The sequence below is a fragment of the Photinus pyralis genome, unplaced genomic scaffold (assembly GCF_008802855.1).
Source record: "Photinus pyralis isolate 1611_PpyrPB1 unplaced genomic scaffold, Ppyr1.3 Ppyr1.4_LG8, whole genome shotgun sequence".
NCBI lineage: Eukaryota > Metazoa > Arthropoda > Insecta > Coleoptera > Lampyridae > Photinus > Photinus pyralis.
The window spans coordinates 32697569-32708110 of record NW_022170819.1 but is presented as its reverse complement, the minus strand read 5'-3'; the positions used below and the strand labels follow the sequence as shown (position 1 = coordinate 32708110).

Genomic DNA, 10542 nt, shown 5'->3' with positions numbered 1-10542 from the left:
ATATTTAAATGAAATTTCGTATATACGGACCTCGAATAAACTAATGCCGATTCAAAAATTTGATTTACAAGCTATGCTGATCTGGTGGGAAAGAATCAATCTCTTAAGGTGTGTTGTAAAAATGATGTATGTGCGAAGATCTCGAGGATCGTTCGGTATTCAATTGTATCGAATTTTTAGCGCATTTTTAAAGAATTAATTTTATCTCTCTTTATATTCTAATTAAAGATCTCAACGAAAGGAATTCATTTCTACCAACCATAGCCCTCTTCCTCCACCTCTTATCGTGATCGCGTATATTCCCTTATACCTCAACATTGGATTGTCGGAAGAGGGTACTCACAAAGGGCTATTGAGACGACTGCAAGAAATATATCCATTGATGACATCAAAACAAAAGCTATTTCGGGTTAAAAAAATGCTTTTTATCTGCACAAAAGTTGTGCGCAATTTATACTTGTTTATTTTGGATTAGAGGAACGGTGGAAATTTGCGCTATTATTTATGCTATTGCTTTTTCGTTTGACATTTCTGTATGGTATATTAATAATACCCTGATTTTGGCAACGCAACCTAACGTACTACTTATCTACTAGGCCAGACGTGTCTTTTTCTCGACTTAAATTATCCGATTGGGGGTGGTGTCACCTGTTGAAGAATTAAATTTGTATTAAACTTTTCTTCGACTAGTATATACCTACGGAGTCAAATGGCGAAATTATCGACTTCGGATGCGTTATCTATGCACTACAGAAGTTAAAAATTACTTTAGGTCCCAAGTGAATTTTTCTACAATTTACCAAACTTTATAAATTAGGTATTACAATTATTTGCTGGCTAGATTCTAACAAGTCGTATAGGTAATGGCAGTATAAGGAGCTGTATACTAATTAAAATACAATCAACAGTGGTCAAAGGTGAACGTAATGCTTATCATAATTATATGGTACCAAACCTTTCAAAATGAATTCCTACAACAACTCTAGCTCGTCGCAAAAAATAATATTAGTCTCAAGTAAACCCATGCAGAGATTTTATGACTTCTGTGATTCAATTAACTAAATAATGACGTACATCAGACAGCCGAAGTAATGAAAATTAAACGAATGTTCTACTTAAAAGGTTGTCCTTCACTTTGTAAACTGTTTTGAATTATACCAAGTTGCCGGTTTTTTAAAGTTGTTTTTCTATAATTGGGAAACCTCAATCCAATTGACATAATTGTAATGATGTTGCGAATTGTTTTAATTACTTCGTATTTTCCTAATGGACAGGCCTTCAATTTTGGTACAGTTTGACGTAGGTAAATCAGTATATGACACCTCATTCGAATGTATGTATGGTTACGCCTTTGTTTTTAGTTAGTACCTACTGCAGTTACTGGATTAACTTCGTCGATTAAACCTTCATTGTGCAAAATTTGTACGAACATGGGATCCTTACTCAAAGGTAAGTTGTATCGTATAGGGATTATATAGTTCAATGCTAAGTTAGTAAATTTAGGAACCCTCCTCATGTAACTTACGAGCAGTAGGTACTATACCATCCTGTGCGGTGCCGACACGTACAATAACAATACCAAAATTAATATTTATTTAAGAAACTAAACAAGTATCAATATATAGGTAAGTACTCACGACTGTTATTTAGTTATTCTAAACTTTATTATCATAAGTAAGTACATACAGTATATGCAAAAACGTAGATAATGGTAGATAACGCACATTGAAAGGCTATTGTTGTTAAATTCGCTATTTTTAAACTGATCGGAGGTGCACTCTACTTAAACTATTAGAGATAGTGGACTGATTCTAATTAAATGTGGGCAGTTAGATAACGTTTTAATTTTTTATTGTATGCTTATAGTTGTGTCCGCTCTCATATTCTTTTCGTATACGCTGGCTTGGTTGAGTACCGACCACCATAACATTTTTCTTACTGTGGACGCTCGTTAGAAAAATGTATTACTTCTATTTCTATATGATGACATTCTAATACGTATTACCTTCGTAGTCTATTGCAGAGAAATACGAGGTATATTCAAGTATAAATCTAGAATGTTATAATAGATATGCATTGACCCACCTTGTCCTAGACTCGTACCTACTTCCCAGAGGATAGGGACCCTAATTCATATGTTGTCTTGTAGGATTTCAAGTTAAAATGTTTGCGGTCGTTTGCCAATTTTTTTTAAAATAGAGTAGCACAGAAACAAAGCAAATGGAAGACACCATTAGAAATAATTAGGTTACCTAGTTCCTTAATTAACAAATTGCATTTTATGCCAACAATTGACATGGGGTTTCATTTAATTACGGATTGAAGCTTTTGTCATTTTTAAAATGCTATAATCAAAGGTATTAATTACCCAGATCGTAGCTTATCATTTAAACAATCATCAATTTGCTATTAAGAGTTGAGCAAGGGTTGCATCGAAGGATAGACTCCAAAAATGATTGATTTCTACCAAAAAATTGAAACTCAAGTATTTGTTCTTGAATAATAATTACTCAACGAGAAGTTTAATGTTGGTACCAGCTGCTTTTCGTGCTTTAATCTAAGCCACCTACACACCACGTGCTCGCATAAAGCAGGAACCAGCCCCCTATAACCATAAGCAGTTAGATGCACAATATAACCGAATTCACTTTGATACATCCCGATCGGGAAACCTGACATGAAGAGGCATGTTACATCACCTACCTGACTTACGGACTAGTTCCTTTTTTAGGGATAAGTGTCCGCATAAATGGCGTTTGGGACATTTGTATACGGTACTGATAGTTTGCTAAAAACCCCTAAGGAAGCTGCTATTTTGGATATAGGTACTTTTAACGGAGCAAAACCGCAGTAATTTTCGCCATAACTCCAGCCAGTATAAATTTCTCTAAATTACTCTAATTTACCCGCAGACAACATATTTACGTTTAAGGCGCTTTAAAAGGATAAATTTGGTATTGGTAGGATGTTGGTATACATGTTGTAGACCAATTTATGGGATTTATTTTAAAATAGGATTTTTATTCATTTTTACCCATCGAGTTCATGTTTTACGTCGATAAGATATATATTAATAAACTGTAGTTTATTAAAAAGCTTCCTTATCTGTGCCCGCACTCGAGAGAGTGCCACCACTGTACTTTATTTGAGGTTCTCCTTTCTTTAGTGTCACAGCTAGCCTCATAGGCACCTTTGATGGTCATGCAAAGGTTTGATCCCATGACTTCCAGTTCCGCCGAGTTATTGATTGCCGCGAGACGGTTTTCGAGATCGACCTTTAGGTTCTTTCTGCAGAGTTCCCAGTTGATTCGTCGGATATCTATTTACGGCTGCACCCGCTTCGTTTGATGTTGATCCAATGTCAATCAAAACAAATATATCTATGGCCAGATAGCGATGCATCGTCAAACACCCAACAGCCTGATTCATTCATCGAACAGTTGCAATTTAATATTTGAAATAGCAATAACTCCCTCATTGTCTACTACTGAACGTACGTTTTGAATATTTGAATATTTACAAGACCGCCTTCACACGTCAAAAGAATCTAGCCGATGCGAACCATGTCGATATTGTTATATTAGAGAGAATGCTTAATTTCAGCTAGAGAGGGCTCTACGTCTTCCTACAAACTTAGGCCCCCTCATGAGAAACAAGATTTCAATGAAAATTTGTGGTGCCTTCAAAGATTGAAGAAAATAATGTACGCTTGAAATCAGGAGTCCGTGGCCTTGCGTCATCGATTTCTGTATCAATATTAGACATATGAAGACATACGCTAAAACGCTGTAACAACTATCAAGTGTGCGAAATCGATAAAAAAAACTTGTCTGACCATGGGTGCGTTCACCAGAACCAACTGTTTGCAAACCGTTTGCGCTTTTTATATAAGCATATTTACTGAACGCATTGCTAATTGTCAAACTGTTTGTAAGCGGTCGCCATTTTTTTAATCATAATTCAAACTAGCTGAAAATTACAAACATGTTGATCGGGCATGCGCATTTGTCATAAGCGCGCAATTTGCCTGGAAACCACACGTCAAATTTAATTTGAGTGAATTTTGAGAAAACCGTTTTGTATTCTTTTTGTACATTTCAATAAAAATATGGCAACCTTTCTACAGTTTAAATACATCCTGCTATACGAAATGAATTGAATTGTCCTATAGAAAATCAAGATGGAAGTATTAAATGCGTATTCACTGGATCCTTGAGTAAATGGTTATAGGTTATAGTGTTGCCAGGCAGAGTTTGATGGCCAGCAACCTACTAGGAGACGAGCAAATCGTTCGTGCCGTTTTGGAGCCTTCATAAAGCGCATATGAAGGGGTCAGTACAAGTCCAAATGAAATCGACAACACTCAGCCAGTATCAGTTATAGGTTATAGAGATACTTGGGTTAAATCATTAGTATACGAATAATGTACCCTAATTAGATTCGAAGAGAAGTTTGGTGTGGAACGATTTCACTACAAAGTTATTACTCGCCGAGTATTTCAAATTTGACATTCGAGATCCAAAAAGGAAAAAAAAATATTTGGTCAGAAATATAAGACGTGTTTCAAGAAATGATGTGTTACATGAAGACTTGGATCAGAAATTTCGGGATAATTATGAAACCCTTGTCCACAATAAAAAGAAAACTGGTCGTGGGAGGCTGAAGTAATACTGTTAAAAAATCTTTTTTGTCTGGCAACTTTGTCGTGGGCAGTATTCGTTCGCAGTTTCTTGCGTTTTTACGGATTAACAGCACCATTTATTGATAGGAAAAAGCTCTATCAAATGACACAAAAAGTAAAAATGACGTCCATAAGAAAAGACAAAGCTGATGATGGTTAACCGGAAACGAAACGTCAGACTAAAAATTTAAAACTAGCATCTTGTATATGGAAAAAAGTGGTCACAATTATGTGCCGTTTACTTAGGTAACAAATAAAAACGATTTTGTAAAATGTCATTTTTTTTCTGGATATCTCCGAAAGTAGTCGGAATTTTTTCAGTTTCAAAACGACATTTTGTTAAGTATCAAACTACTCAACTTTGCAACATGGAATGCTCCCTTCTTCATTCATAATTAAATTATTCGATTTATCTCTTACAACTTTAAAGCGCATTGTGCAATGTGCAATTAGACAATTTTTGGTCGTGATGTATAGGTACTAGTAATTTACTCCAATTTCACGCATAAACCTATACCTATGCCGATGGTTTAAACAAATATGCATGTCTTACAAACATGTTTGTGATTTTCAGCGAGTTTAAATTGCGATTCAAAAAATGGCGTCCGCTTGCAAACAGTTTAACAACCAGCAACGCGTTCAGTAAACGTACTTATGTAAAAAGCGCAAACGGTTTGCAAACAGTTGGTTCTGGCAAACGCAACCCTATCGTTCACCAGCGCCTAAACAGTTTGTGTTTGCAAACGTAATCAAAGCGCAAACACGTTTGGTTCTGGTGAACGCACCCATTGATTGGAAAATTGCATTTATTTTCAATAATACCATTCCTTTGGTTAGATTAAAGATTTAGGATAGGAGAATGTACCAGTAATTGTTTATATGATAAAGATGAATTTTAGATAAGGACCAAACTTAGCATGCTCAGGAGATGAGATTAGATAGTTAGTTAAATTTCCATCAAGTGAGAGGTATAAAACACATTTTTATTACTTAACTAGCCGTGAATAAATTAAAAATGAGCCCTATATCGCCCAAATCGATTCAGCGGTGTCGAAGAAGTACGTGTGACGGACGGATGGACGGGAAAGTGCAGCCAATAGCGATTTTTGACTTTGAGGAAAATACGCTAAAAAAGCACCCAAAATCCTAGTAAAATCTGTTATTCCAATTCTCTTAGATTTAATGGTTTTTAGGAAAAAAATTAACAAAATAACACAAATTTTTGGACTGTTGGGGTTCCAACTGATCCGTTTTGCGCTTGCAATTTATTTGGAGAAAATATTTGTTTTGGTCTTTACCACTTACCTCCTTTTTGACATGTTAGTGTTACAGCCTGTATACGTGAAAGACAGCGCTGCATCAGCACACCTATGGATTAAAAACTGAGCAGCAGCGTCCATTCGTTTATGAATTGCACTTTTGGGCGCCAAAAGTAGACTAGCCTTCGAAGACGCGCCTGACAAAAGGTGGTTAATTTCACCCCTAAGGAAAAAAACAGAATTCCGTCACGCAGGAGTTGCGCGCGTTTACAAGACCTTTTTGACGACATCAATTTGAAAATAATCACTTATAATTGCACAAGAGGTTTGTATTTTACCGAGTAAATTTGGGTTGTTTAGGTAATGAAAATCTGTTACCTAGTAATTAGACGAGAAAAACTGTCAACTAATAAAAATGCGCCACCGCAGGTGGAGCATTTTTAGGTTGACAGTTTTTCGAGTCCAATTGCTAAAAGGAAACAGATTTGAATTGCCACAACCCAAATTTACTCGGTTTAAATACAAACCTCGAGTGTAATTCGGCAGGACAATTTAACGAACAAGAAATTCACCAAATTAATCAATTATTGACAGACGTCAAACTAGTCATATGGGAAAGGATAATGCGATTATTGGTTCGAAAATGAATAAGTGAAAAAACCACTAGTGCATTTGTCGCTGGAAAAGTTGCAGGTAACTTTTGCCGCTGTCAAAGTGACAATTGCACTGCGGCTTATGCGATTTTTTATACATGAGTTGAATTGTCGGACTAAAATTGTAGCAGGAAATGGAAAAAACTGAAAAATCGCTGTTTGATTAGATTAATAAGTAATATTGGGGAGATATGGGATTTAATTTTAGATTGTAATTGCCTTTAGATTTTGTGACCAGTGTTTACGAACCCAGTAAATGTATAACCTTGTGTAATTGTGGCAAGCCGAGTGTGTGTTCTAAACATTGTTTGGGAAAATAAATGCAATGTAATTTTGTTTGTAAATCTAGTTTTTTGGCCTTTTGAATTCATTCTCATTGAGGAATAGTGGAATTGCTAGGCCACACAGCAACAGGTATGAATTAAAACCGTTATGGTTAAAATATAATATATAAATGTGTGATAAAATAGTCGTGGTTGATGAAAAAAAAAAACTTTGCCCCTTGTGCATGTAGCGGTTTTATACGATTTTGTAACAAATGGCTTTGCGCAGTTTGATAAACAATAAAAAATGACGTAGGGGAAAGAGGTAAAACCTAAGAGGGTAATTACGGGTCACCCCAAGTGTTGAAATCTATGACTAACAATGAAATGGATTATTTGTGACAATGCGTCGAATTTATTTGGACCTAACGAGCGATTAACGAGCTTGCTAACTTTTGATAATAATAACGGCGATTGTCTGAATCGAGGGGAAATATCCAATTATAGGATATCGCAAACGGCGACAATAACAATATTTTTTTTCGTCCGAACCGCCGCCGCGCCTCGCCATATGGTCAATTTGTTCGCATTTTGCAAACTCCAGATTCCGATATACACCAACTTAAACTTTGTTAAACATAAAACGTAACGCTAATCTGGCCACTTATAACTTATAAAAGCATGTTCGTACTCGTAATATACTTTTAACGTAAATTTACTTTGGGAAGCTTTTCCGCCAGATCAAATTCGTTTTAATCACACACTTTCCCCACTAACATTTCGTGCGCTCTTACGTTCTTTTATCGCATTAAGAACAAATAATCTCTACACTTTTTCTGATGTCTGTTACTGAAATGGGATTAAAACTGACATGCTTTTACTTAATTCGATTCTACATCGCGATTTTTAGTTTGCCAAAGCTCTCACCGTAAAACCCTCGGCGAAGCGTAGAATGCGAAAAAGAAAAAAAAAGCGCCCGTGTCCACACAAAACGCAATTTAAATATTAGATTGCTTCGATACACTCCTCCATATAATATCGTATATTATGTAAATATGAATGTGGTCAAACAATACACGTACATTAAATAACTGGCGGCGATAATGTAGCCACACAATAACATATTGAAGTATCTACTTTGTTTGTCGTAATACTCAAAGGGGTATATAGAAAGCATGTGTACGCCACAACCCCAACGGCACTAGAGGCACACAAGTAATTACGGGGCGTGATACATTTATAAGCCGAAATTACCTAACTACAACTCAATCCGTTTGATGGCCCTAAACCGTTTTAATGCAGACATCTATGATTTGTTACTTTCTAGTACATTATTGATGCCAATTTGGTTAGTGAAACGGGCGCATGCACTAAATTGAATATAGAAAGAGAAACCAAAGTCACTTTCTAACTATCAAATTTGAATTTATCCAGTTTAGGGTATTTCTCGTATGGTTCTCAAACTGCATTTCAGATTCTTCAAAGGATTCTTCTTGTGATTTTGGTTTTTCACGATTTTCAAGAGAGTACTTTTGAAACGAAAGGAAAATGTGAATTGTGTAAGGATTGTAACCATACATATTTAACAAACCATCATGTAAGTAATATTTATTCATTGAAACAAAAGAAGGCAAAAAACAACGAAAGAAGAGCTCTAATTTATTTCATGCTTATCGAGTTTTCCAAAATCAAACAGACATGTTGGTAATTCAAATGTCGTAAAGTACAAGGGCCGTTTGATAAGTCTCCTATTTCTTAATGTTCAAATGATCGAAGAGTTATTTAATGGTGACAGGTTAAACTACATTTCTGTGAGTGTGAGGAAAAGTATCAAGCATGTGCATTGCCAATCGTTTGAATGAGATCTAGTTAGAAATGGAGAAAATTACATTAGAAACTGACACGTATAGCCCATTAACTATACCTAATCTCCAACCTGACTGGCTCTCGCTTTCTGACGCAATTACTTGATCGGCGCCGCATCTGGCAACCATCGAGTTAAAAAAAACTATAAAGCAATAATTTATTGAGAAACTTAAAAGAACAATCAAACAACAAGATTTTGAAGAAACCAGCCCTTTAATAAAACCACTTTGTATATCTTATAATACTCAACTACTAAGATCGGGTAAAAGTTGAAACCCATAGTGGGATTTCATCGCAGTGTGACCACCCGCACGTTAGTGAGGTAGGTATTGCATTGGGGTAAAAAATGAACCCCCCCCTTTTTTTAACGGAAATACACGTTTTGAAGCACCAGGATTCAAATAAACTCTCGATGACCGCTGGCTGTCTGTCTGCGCAGGTGTGCGGGTGGTACCTGTGCTAGCCACACTAAATTGTTTCTGCTTGGAGATGGAACACCGACATCCCTTGCTAAATCGACAAACTCCATGATTTGCCAATGAGTGTTTGGACACTGAAGAAGGATTTCAGCCGATTGCGAAAGAATTGAGTGAACTCTATGCGTCATCTATAGACGGTTTCGTCTGGCGGGAAGGTGATGGCATCCGTTTTCTGAGATGCAACTATCTTGAAAAGAGTAAACAATCAACTATTCGGCACTTTTGGAACGTTTTCGGGCAGCAATCGCGGAGAAACGGCCCGATTTACCGAAGGAAAACATTCGCGCGCCGCCTTGTGTCTCAGAAATTGGTCGATTTGCGATTCCAATTTCCTGCCTCTCCTATTCGCCTGATTTGGCTCCGTTAAATTTCCATCTGCTGCAAAAACTATTAAGATTTTCCGTTTTGGAGAAAAATCTTCCACGAACGACTAGGTAAAAGGGCGCGTGAACGCCTTGTTTATCTTGATTTGTAATTGTAAAGTTGAATATGTGTTAAAAAATTTAAGATTACCTGGTAACAATTGCATTGTGTTATTATAAAAGTTTATCTCCGGTCAGAGCGATAAGGAGTTCGTGATCGCTGCCTAACAGCCAATTAAGCTGTAGATAAGCAGATGTTTACCGTAAGAAAACCGGTGGGAGTTTATCGAAGACGCAAATTCAAGTAAACGTCGTGAAATGGGCGTGTATAGCAGTCAGTTTGTTTTTGGACAGTCAGTCTTGGTGATTGTAAAGTTGCAATAGATAAAACTTAATGTGCTGTAAGAGATTTGACTTAAGTCCCATTCCGATAGGTGGTAGTGCGGGGCCGTTGCCTTGTTGTGCGGTGCGGGCTAGTGCTGTCATATTGACATTTGCTTTCACAATCACCACAAAATTGGCCCGCCTACACAAGTATGACCAATCAACGATAACAGCAACAAATATGTTGCGCTTCTATTGGTGCTTGCTAACTGTAGTGCAGAAAGTTTGAAGTTTACATACTTTCGGCACGCGGCTGCAATTCGTCTGCACTGCACATGTCATTGTGAATTGTCATATGGGTATATGCGTAATTCAAACTTTTAAGCCCCATTCACATAGGTGGTAGTTAGCAAGCACCAATAGAATAACATATTTGTTGCTGTTGTCGTTGATTGGTCATACTTGTGTAGGCGGGCCAATTTTGCGGTTATTGTGAAAGCAAATGTCAACTTGACAGCACCGACTCGCACCGCACAACAAGGCAACGGCACCGCACTACCACCTATGTGAATGGGGCTTTATACAAAGGCCGGACTGTGAAAAGTGTGTGTAGCTAGCTAACATCAAAATCAGTGTTGTAGAAATCAAGATTAAA

At 36.8% G+C, this 10542-nt stretch overlaps 1 long non-coding RNA gene across 1 annotated transcript; it reads left to right on the top strand.

Annotated features, from left to right (window-relative positions):
• The first annotated feature begins 426 nt into the window (after positions 1 to 426).
• On the top strand, positions 427 to 3950 carry LOC116179270. The gene is made up of 3 exons (XR_004146981.1): positions 427 to 1303; positions 1362 to 1449; positions 1504 to 3950. It is a non-coding gene; the product is annotated as an uncharacterized LOC116179270 (long non-coding RNA).
• The last annotated feature ends 6592 nt before the right edge of the window (positions 3951 to 10542 follow it).